An 11991-nucleotide genomic window follows, 5' to 3' on the forward strand; every position below is an offset into this window, starting at 1 on the left:
GATAGGAGCAGGGTAAGATAGCATATGGCAACTATCGAATGCTTGCTCTTTGAAAATGGATGACTAATGAGCACAAACAAATCCAGGCCATTCCACAAAGTGAGAAAATATTTTTAACAGCTGAGATAGAATTTCTGGTTTACACAATGATATTAATAAACCCAAACTTGTCAGCCGTTGAACTGTGCTGAGTTTGAAAGTCATGAAGACATTGACATTTGGCAGCCAGGCCCTGCTCATACGAGCAGGCACGCAGAGCCTATCAGTTCCCTGGACCTCACCTACTGGTCCTGGTCGGAGCCACGGGCAGCTCGGGCTCCCATTCCCAGGCCCAGCTCCGCTTGTCCCCAGCCGCTTCTCTTGTTCAATACCAGGGTCTCCCTGTCAAGAGGTGAGCGGTTCCGCTGCTGGCCCTTTCACATGGTCTCACAGCGTACTGGCGTGGCCAAAGCTCTGTAAAATTTCTTCATGACCAGCACACCCTCCTTATGACTGAAGCCCAAAGGCTAACTTAGGTTTTGCAGAAAGAAGAGAACCTAGGAGCTTCTCAGCAGAGCATAGAAGCAGGGTCCCTCTCGGCACAGACCCAAGGCATACAGAGGAGAGTTCACGGCGGCTCCTGTCAAAGTAAGCAGGTTTCCAGGAGTCCATCGATGGAGCCCAAGTACGTGAAAGTGAGCGCCCCCTGCTGCTGTCTGGCAATGCTGCATGTTAGAAATAAAGGGCAGGCCTCACTTTAGCAATCTACAAATGCGCTTGCTACTTACTGCTTTAATTAATTTTTTTAGTTTGGTATTACTGGAAACCACTGCACACACTTGTAAAAAAAAAAAAAAAAAACCATATGAAGAGATGCCAGATACTCTATACCCAGTTTTCCTACTTATGGTTTAGATCTAAAAAATCTCCAAAAGTCTCCCTATTTGGAATGCGATTGGATTGTGGGTTTGGCTTAGTGCTGTTCTTGTAAACAGATTCATCTTTTGACGAGCTCAGTAGATGAATGTGCAATTAGGACACGGGGCCGGGAGGAAGGTGGGTCACTTGGGACCAAGACCTAGACGGGTCTATTTTTGTCCTAGCTCGCTCCCTTCTCTCTGCCGGCCAGCCGATTGCCGTGAAGTGAGCAAGCTTGTTTCGCCAGATTCCTCTGCCCTACCTGTCCGCCACTTTGCCTTGGAGCCAGATCACGGATGGAAACCTTGAACCGGGATAAACCTCTCCTCCTTTAGGGTCCATGTGTCGAGTATTTGGTCCAGTGACAGGGAAGTGACTAAAACACCTGGAGGAGTAACATCGGGCCAACCTGTAGCAGCATGTCAACCCAGGCCAGCGGGGCCAACACGGCAGGGTGTGGAGCGTTCCACCACAGGGGTTCCCCCACGCCACCTCCATCTCTCTTAGCCCTTGCAGCCCTGCTCTGCTCTCATTTCCATACTTTCGTCATTGCAAGTATGTTATGCAAATGAAGTCAGGCAGCGTGAAACTCTGGGACTTGGAAGTTCATAGGACACAGTTCTCCAGCAAGTTGGACAAGCTGCTGGATTTTGGGAGCACTTCATTTTGGGACTTAGCAAGGCTTGTGGTACTGTTAAAACACAACGTCTAACAACTCACTCGGTGGCAGACGTCTGGATGGTTTCCAGTTTGCAGTTGTTATGAATAAAGTTATTGTGACTATCCATCTGAAAAGTGTGCACAAAAATAAGCTTCTTGGGGCTGGCAAGATAGTTCAGCAGACTAAAGCACCTGTTTAGGCAAACTTAGGCAAGTGCAGGGACCGAAGTTTGATCCGCGGCACCACACGCCATGCCAGCCTCACCCTCGGGGCAGGCTGAGCTGGCCAGAATCCGGGTGGAGTGGCCAGCGCTGGGGAGGCTGAAAGCAGGAGGATTCCTACAAGTCCTGATGGTGTAATGAGACCCTGTAACAACCAAATTTTAAAAAGTAAATACGTAAATATGCTTCTTTTTTGAGGTAGATTCATCAAGTGTGACCACTGGGATTATACAGTAAGCATGTCTTTCATTTTTAAGCAACTATCGTGCCCTATTTGAGTAGCTGTAATATTTTACATTGCATCCAGCACTATATAAATGACCCTGTCTCCTCACATCTTCACCAGAATTTGATGGTTTGGGTTTTTTGTTTTGTTTTGTTTTTTTAAGTTTTAGCCTCTTGAACAAGTGTCCAACAGTGTCCTGTGGGGTTGTGTCTACGTTTCCCTGATAAGTGATGATGCTGGACCTCTTTCAGGGCCACCCTTCCTCTGATTGCTCTCTGGGGCATCCGTCTGCTCACAGGTTTTGCCCACTGTAAGAGGACTGGTTCCTTACTGTCATTTTTTCCAGTTTACCGATTCTTTCCTTCTCCTCATTCTTTCCTTCTTCTCCTCATTCTTTGTAGACCATCAGTTGAGTTTGATTTCAGACAGTGGACTTACAATTCCTATTTGCTTCCTTCTACCTTATTTTCCTGAAACATTTGATATCTTTTCTGAGATTTTCTCTCTCTCAGACTTCTTATTTTTTTCTCTTATTTTGGATGTGTTTACACTAACTCATAAACATATTTTGGCTGAGAGTTCTGGAGATGACAAGTGGTTTTCCGTTGGAGCGTGGGCTCTGTGGGTGTTATGTGACCCTGCTCTGGGTCCTTGCCATGCTTCAGCATATCTGGAACCCACACACACACCCGGACATGGCTCCAGTAGGGACCTGCCCTGCCCATCATCTCTAGAGAGAGACCCTACTCCATTGCCAGGCAGTCGCTGCTCAGGGCTGGGATCTCTGCCTTCCCGCAGACAGAACTTGGCTGTCTCACAGTGCTGGACTGACTGCTTCCTCTATGTCCACCACTAATGCTGTGGAGAGGTGTGACCTTGCCCCAGCTGGGTGGTGCAAGACATCCTGTAGCTAGCTCACTATGCTCACCCTCCACCAAATATGGAGAGGCACAAGCACGGAAACCACCAGGTAACAAAGTCCTATAGACCAACACCTTTCACTATGGACATCTATGTCTTACAGCTCTGGAGTCGGACATAGTAGACAGACATGGTCAGTGTCTGGTGAGGCCTCACCTTCTGGCTTGTTGATGTCACCTTCTAGCTGTGCCTAAAAAGGCCTTTCTTCTCTCTTTCTACTTACTGGGAAACCCATCCTGTGTTTCCATCCTTATAGCTTCATTTAACCTTAATTACTCCTCTTAGGTCCTGTCTCCAAACATCATTACATCAGATGCTAAGGCTTCAATATACAGACCTGGGGAACATGATTCAGTCTGCATAGGTGTCAGAAGTCCAGGATCCTGGCCTGGCCATCGAAGTGGGGACAAGAGTTTCAAGTCCCCACTTGGCCTCTCTGACACTGCTATAGCTGATGACCAAGTTGCTCCACTGGACCCTGGGCTCAGCACTCCTCTCCTGCTCCTTTCACAAGAAAGAACAGGCTCGGGGGCTGCTTTGGACAAGCATGTTGCCTTTTCTGAATTTTAAGATTCTTCCAAGATATACAAGCAAGATGGAAACATCGCTGTGTTCCCTCCCATCCCAAGAACACCAGGCCGTCTACCTCTCCTTTCTACTTTGCAGTCAACCTACATGTGTTTCATCCACAGTGTCTAGGGCTGTCAGTCATACTTAATGGGAGGAGCAGAAAACAGGGTGCATATCCCATTCTTACTTGCAGAAGTCCCAGCCAGTGTTTTGGAGGCTTCCAGACGTGGGTGATGTATGCAAAACCCCGTCAGAGCAAAACCAACTTTGTACTTGTTAGAATAAGTAGACAAAGTTGTGCATGAACCACAAGACAACACCAGCTGCCTCCCATCTGTGCTCCTTAGGCTAGATGAGGTGACACATCAAGAAAACCCACACACCTGGTAAAGGAAGGAGTGGGCACATAACTGGGACTGAACACCACCAGCCCGCAAGCCCTTCACTCCTGTCATTACAGACATCATCCTCATGCAGCCTAGCCTCACTTTTTAAACTATTCAAAAGATATTACTTGATCTATTCTTGGGTATATTGCTGAAAGAATTAAAAACAGGTGTTCAAACAAGTCACACCCACTACAGCATGACACACTACACCAAAACATAGAATAGGCCAAATGTACAGAAACAGACAGGTGGGTAAAGCATTGTGACACATCTATACCATGCAATATTCTTTAGACATCAAAAGAATAAAAGACAAATATGCCGCAGCATAGGTGGCACTTGAAGTCATCCTGCTAAATGAGAGAAGTTAGATGCTAAGGTTACTTATGGCTTTCATGGGGTATTCAGAAAAGGAAAATCTGTAAGAAGCAGATTAGATTCCAGAGCATTGGGTAGGAGGCAGGGAGGTAGGTACAGAGTCTCATTGGAGCATGACGCAAAGGTTTAGGGGCTAAGTGGAGGTAGCGGGTATACAATGCTGTGAATGTATCAAATGACACTGATATTCATACATTCAAATGGTTGATTTATCTTCAATAGTATAAACATGCATTTGTAAAAAGCTGTCACTTGAGAATATGCTCAGTGGAAGCCATTGTCCCCAAATTTCCCATGTGCAGGCCTGACATACTACAGCAGGGCCCAGCCCTTGGTATCTAGGGAGACCAACTCAGCCATCTTAAGTCCAACAAGCAATTGTGGCAAGTCAGGGAAGACGTAAATATGGGAGCCCTTAAAGACTAAAACTGCTTCTGTCTGTTAAGTAGTGTCAGTTTTTGGTGCTGTTTATATGACTTCTGAGGGTGAACATTAAAAAAAAAAGCATGTCACTTATCTTGACCATTCAACTTTCTACTCACTGAAATTTGATGTCCAGAGAGAAAGAGAATGATGCTTGAATCAGCAGAGGCAGACAAACGCCACATGTAAAGGAAGGGAGGAAAAGAGGGACCCCCATGAAGCATGTCAGCCTGCTAACTTCTTCCTCTGAGTGAAGCCTGAGGCTCCTCCCACATGGCAGTTTTAAGGAATGGGCACCTAGGACCACACACATGAGCAATGGAAGTCTCAAAAAGAAATCAGAGCAGGACCTGGAGCAAAGAGGAGGAAAGTGTGGTCACCATCTGGCAAGGAGTAAGGGGCACCACACTCACATCACCCACACTGCTCACTCTCCAAAGACTGATGGTACAGCTCTGTCCCACCCACAAGGAGACTCTCTAAGGACCCAAGAGGTGGCTGCAGGGACAGAGTGGCTGGCTTGGTGTGCAGGTGTCTCACACACTCATGTGAGACACACTCCCATTCTTACTATACTCAGCATTGCCACAGTGTTTTTCCAATCTTCCTATTTGAATGAATACTTTGTGTTTGTTTTCTCTCAGGTTTCTCTGAGAAAACCTTGTGAGCATCCCAACCAGTTAACTAGTAAAGTCAACTTGAGGTGTTCTCAAATCTGGTAGGACTGACTATGATTGCCCTGTCCTCTTGCAACAGTAGAATGAAAACTATTTCTATAACTCTGAGACAGGGACATTTTGGAAATTGGTGCTGTATTAATAAATGATAGATTTCTCTTGTCTACTAATGCCTGTGTGTACACTCTTCAACTAGCAGACCCAGATATGTAAATAATTACATCAGGAAAATGTTACCAAGTGGAAACTTCTGTTCTAACTAGGATCAAGATACAGGAGAAAAGTAAACTGATCAAGTTGATTCAGTGTTCAAATACAGCAATGAAGACCAATTCAAAATTCTACTCTAGGTCCCTTGTCTGACATCTTTAATTCTCACACTATCTATAAAATTAACTTTTATCCTATTTTACTAGAAGGAAACCTGAAGTTGCTGACCTCAGTGTCAAAACTTACAATTTTTTCCTTTGCCTAACCCTTGATTTGGGAGGCACAACACCTATTGTTGAAAGATGAATATGCCAGTTAGCCATGCTGTAGTCAAAATCACCCATGGAGAACAGTGTGTATTGCCATCTTTGAATCTAAAACGTTGCCATCATTACCAATATGAGACATCTCCTTCCACTTAATAACTACAGTTTTGCTAACAAATGTATGAGTGTTTTTCTTGTAAAAATTTGCTTGAAAGTGAATTCAAGCCCAGAAAAAACAACCAGCCTGAAGCTAGCTTGCTATTAAGTAGTTCAATTTTATATTTATTTGTTTTGATTCCCACACAGATATTACATATTTTGTCCATTTCTATAATTTTACAAAGTGAAAGCATCATAAATGAAAAGAAAATAGAGTAAGAAAAGAATTAGTGTAGCTAAAACAAGTATCAATATCCATTAAATGAGTGTGTTTTTAGTTGTGTCTGCATCTTCTAATATGTTCTATTAATCCTTAGGTCTGTTTTTGTTTTTTGTTTTTTGTTTTTTGTTTTTGCCAAAGCCATGCTGGTTTTATCATGGAAGATTTGTAGTATAATTTCAAGTCAGAAATTATAATATCTCCTGCCTTTCCATTGTTTCCCAGGATTGCTTTTGCTATTCTAGGTCTCTTCTTGTTTCATATGGATTTCAGGGATGCTTTCTCTAGATTAAAATACTAGTGGTATTTTAATCAGGATTGCATTGCATCTGATAACAATTTGGGGAGTATGACAATTTTCACAATGTTAGTCATTCCTGTCCAGGAGCAAGGAATGTCTTTTCATTTTCTGAAGTACTCTTTGATCTCCCATTTCAGAGTACAGAAATTTTCACTATGTAAGTCTTTCCTTTGTGAGATTGATTCCTGAGTATTTCTTTTCTTTTTTTCTTTTTTATATTATTGTGAGAGGCATGGTTTCACTAATTTCTCTCTTTGTGTTTTCATTGTTTGTGCACAAAAATACTAATAATTTTTGAGTGCTGACTTTGTATCTTGCTACATTACTGAATTTGAATATCAAATGTACAAGTCCCTTTGTAGAGTTTTGGGGGTCTTCTATGTATATATAACGGGGTCTATCATGTCATCTGCAAACAATTATAATTTCATTTCTTCCTTTCCAATCAATATTCTTTTTATTTCTCTCCTTTGTCTGATTTTCTTGCTAATGTTTCCAGAACTATACTGAACAGGAGTGGAGACACTGGACATTCTTGCCTTGTTCCTTATTTTAGAGTGAAAGCTTTCAGCTTTTGTACATTTACTATGATGGTGGCTGTTTGTTTCTTACATGGCTTTTATCAGGTTGAAGTATTTTTTAAAAATCTATTCTGATGTTCTGCAGAGTCTTAATTGTGAATGGGTGTTGTACTTTGTCAAAAGTTTTTTCTGCATCAATTGAGATGGTCATGTTATTTTTGTCTTTGGCTATGTGGATGTGGTGTATCACATTTACAGATTTTCTATGTTGAACTAGCCATGCATTTCTGGGATGAATTCCATTTGTTCATGAGGTGTAATCTTCTTGATGATTTGCTGAATTCTGTTTTCTAGTGTTTTATTGAGGATGTCTGCATCTATGTTCATTAGGGAGAATGGCCTAAAGTTCTCTTTTTTGGTTTGGTCTTTATCTGGTTTTAGTATTATGGTAGTACTTGCCTCCCATAAAGAGTTTGGAAAAATTGCTTCATCTTCAATTTCATTGAAGACTTTGAGAAGAGTTGGCATTAAATCTTTTCTACATTTGTTGTAGAATTCAGCTGTGAATACATCATGACCTGGCCTTTTCTTTGTTGGCAAGTTTTTTAATTACATTTTCAATTTTATTGACTGATATTAAGTTACTCTGAATTTTTATATCTTCTTGATTCAGGTTTGGAAGTTCATATATATCTAGGAATCTGTCCATTTCTTCTGTTTTCCATTCTGTGAAAGTAAAGATTTTTCGAAGTAAATATTATTTTCTGATTTTCTACAGGATCTGTAGTAATTTTGCCCTTTTCATTCTTTATTGCTTGAATTTGAATATTTTTCCATTTTCTGATAAGGTTGGCTAGGGATTTATCCGTTTTATTTATTATTTCAAAGAATCAACTATTTGATTCATTATTCCTTGTATAGTTTTCTTCATCTCCATTGCAAAAACTTCTGCTCTGATCTTTATACCTTTTTTCAGCTTTGAGCTTGACTTGCTCTTCTTTTCCTAAGGGTTTGAGGTGTAGCCTAAGGTTATTTGGGCTCATTCTGTTCTTCTGATGTGAGAACTTACTGCTATCTAATTTCCATGCTTTTATGGAGTTTTTGCATGTTCTATGTGCTAGTATATGGTCTATTTTGGAGAAAATCCCAAATGCAGTTGAAAGAATATGTATTCTGATGTCGTTGGATGGAACAGTGTGTAAAGGTCTACTAAGTCTATTTCTTCACAAGTTCAGTTTAGTTCTGTTATTGTTTTGCTGATTTTTTGCCTATCTCTTTGCTGAAATGGGTGTTAACGTCCGAATTACAATTGCATTATTGCTCATTTGTTTTTTCATGTCTATTAAAATTTGTCTTATATAGTTGGGTTCTCCCACATTGGTTGCATATATACTTACAATTGTTATCTCGTCCTCTTGCAGTTTTCCCCTAACAAGTATGTAGTGACATTCTTTATCTCATTTGATCATTATTGGTTTAAAGTTCACATTGTCAGCAAACATAATAGCAACCCCTGATTTTTTCTGGTATCCTGTCACGTGGAGCATTGTTTCCAATGACCATCAACTGAGGAAAAAATATTTTTACACAATAGAGTATTATTTAGCTCTAGAAAAAGATAAACTTGAGGCTTTTATAGGTAAATGGATGCAATTAGAGATCATACTCATAAGTGAAATAAATCAGACACACGTGTGTAGACATCATATTACCTCACTAGTGTAAAAACCTGAAAGAGTAAATAAAATCTGAAAGGTACAATAGATACAGTGAAAGGGAAAGTATCTATTCAAAGGAAAGGAAACAACTGGGGTAGGGGAAAGGAAGGAAGGAAGGAAGGAAGGAAGGAAGGAAGAAAGAAAGAAAGAAAGAAAGAAAGAAAGAAAGAAAGAAAGAAAGAAAGAAAGAAAGAAAATATATATAATAGCCTGGATAATGGTACTGCTGATTTAGGCAGTTAATGCTTTCAATTTTTTTCTTCTTCTTTTTAGTTTCTTACAACTTTTTAGACCATTTTTGTATGCTTACATGTGGCTATCTAAACAATTAGTTTAAAGACAACATTATTCAATATAACAACCATTGTTGAATTTTTATTATTTTGTTTAATGAAATTCTGTATCATTTCTAATGGGTTTTTAATTATTTTTTATATTCTTTAAAAACAGACCTAATGAATGAAATCATGAAAAAAGCGAAGCAAGCACACAACTTACATAAATAAGTTTGTCACCATAAATATTTGAAATTGTACAGAATTTATGAAAATATGTTAAATAATCAACAAAATGTAAAATAAAAACTGATTGTAAATTCTGTCACTGTCGGTGATAAAGTAAACTAATCTCCTACAAGTAAAAATACAAATGGAAAAAATGCAAAAATTAGAGCTTCAACAAAAGGAAAGGAATTACAGGAGATGCCCTTGTGCAGAGTGGAATTGTTAGGGAAAGAAGTGTGATTCCCGGGCTGTCTGTGGAGGGCACAGACCCATCTGAATGGAATGATGCAACAGGAAGCCGGAAGCCAGGTGCTATTCCCTTGAGGAGTGAGAGCACAACACTGGGACCTCCAGAGTGCTAGAAAGTGAAGGTAGATATCACAGAAAGGAGGATGTGTATTGGAAATACATACAAACATAAAATCACCAGAGTGCGTCACTGATTCCTGGTTTATATAGGCACAAGCACAGACAGAACACCAGGAGGATCCATCTAAAACAAAAGGTGCCACTGGAAACTTTAGCTAATGCCTGTCAGAGAAGTCATGGCTTGGACTTTGCATTTTGCCAAGTTAACTAACTGAAGGAGTATTCTCTAAAGGAATGTAAGAAAATCCAGAGATTCAACAATGTTATATTCATATTCCTAAATTATGCAAACATAAGTTAGATAAACACTCAAAGTGATCACAGACAAGAGAACAAGCAGGCAGGAAAGACTGACTCAAAGATGACCTAAACATTGGCAAATAAATAGAAACTAACTTAATTCATGTATTACAAAAATGTCCAAAACATAAAAAAATAAAGTTCTAACAAAAATGAAAAAATATAGCATGGAGAAGGAAACTTTTAAAACCAGAGCCAAGCACAAATTATAGAACTGGAAAGTGAAAATTTGACTAAATATAGCTAAGCAACAGAAAAAAGAATCACTACATTTGAAAATTGATTGACACTATGATACAATATAAAGAACAAAGAATAAAACAACAAAAGTGTCTCAAAGACCTGAAGAAAATATCACAATGTATTATAGGTACGATCATACATACAGTCGACATATATAGCAACATGCCAAGCACGGTGGCACATGCCTACGATCCCAGCACTTGGGAGGCTGAGGCAGGAGGATCGCCATAAGTAGGCCAGCCTCAGCTGCATAGTGAGTCAGGCCCAGCCTGAACATACAGGGTGACCATGTTTCAAAAAAAAATTTATACATATATATATATATATATATATATATATTCAACAAAACAAATGATGGGAAAAAAGTATCTATACTTTTGAAATAGAGTCCCTGAATGATGCTAAAGAAATTTAATTCCTTATCAAAAACTTCTCATAAAGAAATTTCCCAAGTCAGATTATTGTACCAGTGAATTCAATCAAATATTCAAGAAAGAAATTACTCCAGTTTTATATAAGTGCTTTCAAAAATGAAGAAGGAAGGGCCAGGGAGATAGCTCAGTAGAATAAGCATTTCCCTGGTAAGCACAGGGCCCTGAATTTAATCCCCAGTACTAAAAAAAAAAAAAAAAAAATCAAGAAGGAAGACTCTTTTCCCATTGTATCCCATCTATCCAAGAAAATTTTAAAAACTTGACACAAATACTGTAATAAAAGAAAATTACAGGTCAATATCTTTCATTGACCATATATACAAAACTATTAGCACAATATAAGCTGCTCAGATATGTATATAAATAGGAAATGTAGTGTTTACAAATTTAAATACTCAAAATTGTTCAAAAAGCAGTCTTCCAGGATCCAGGCAGATTCAGATATCCATCTACTCCCAGTCTCAATCTCAGCATGTCTTTTAATAAAAATTCACAAAAATGTAAATGATCCTAAAATGTGGATAGAAATGCAAAGAACCAAGAATAGTCACCAATATACTGAATAATTTAGAACAAAGTTGGAAGTCTCGCAGTACCTAACCTCAAATATTACTCTACAACTACAATAATTAGGACAGAGTGGTATTAGTATAAAGAAATTTTTTTTTCTTAAACAAAAGATTCCAGAAATAGACTCACATTGATGTCATTAAATAATTTTGGGAAAAGCTATCAGAGCAATTAAATGCAGAGAAAAGTCTTTTTTAAGAAAGTGGTTTATCACAAGTTGAATAGAATAGTTCACCTTATCCACAGGGGATTCATTCCAGGATACCTGGCGGATGCCATAACCCTTAGCAGCAATGCTGTGTACTGCAGTACGTGTCTTTCTGTACATGCATACCTATGATAAAGTGTAATTTATAAACTGGCCACAGGAAGAGATTATCAGATAATCATAAAATAGAACAATGATAGCAATATACTATGATAATTGTTATTTAAAACTTATGAATAGTTTATTTTAAAATTTCCCATTTAATATTCTTAGATCACAGTTGACCAGAGTTAACCAAATCTGCAGATTATAAAATCCACAAAGAATGAAGGCCCATCATACATACAGGGAAGAACACAAGGTCCCTCAACACTTACCTTCTGCAACACAGACTCTGATCTGAGAAGCAGCATGTACCTAGTCGCAAACACTAAGACTCTGAAGGTTCTAGGATAAAATTGAGAAAAATACCCAGAATTTGGTGAAAGGAAATGAATTCTTCTACAGGACATTATAAGGTGCAACCACAGAGAAGAAATGAGTTAAATCAGATCTTAACAAAATTAAAAACATCTGCTCATCAGGGTCACTAGTGAGAAACAAGGC

At 39.2% G+C, this 11991-nt stretch overlaps 1 pseudogene; it reads left to right on the top strand.

Annotated features, from left to right (window-relative positions):
• The first annotated feature begins 653 nt into the window (after positions 1-653).
• The window catches only part of LOC105743369, a 73767-nt pseudogene continuing 62429 nt past the window's right edge, over positions 654-11991 (top strand).

This window comes from Octodon degus, unplaced genomic scaffold (assembly GCF_000260255.1).
Source record: "Octodon degus isolate 3935 unplaced genomic scaffold, OctDeg1.0 scaffold00120, whole genome shotgun sequence".
Classification (NCBI taxonomy): Eukaryota; Metazoa; Chordata; class Mammalia; order Rodentia; family Octodontidae; genus Octodon; species Octodon degus.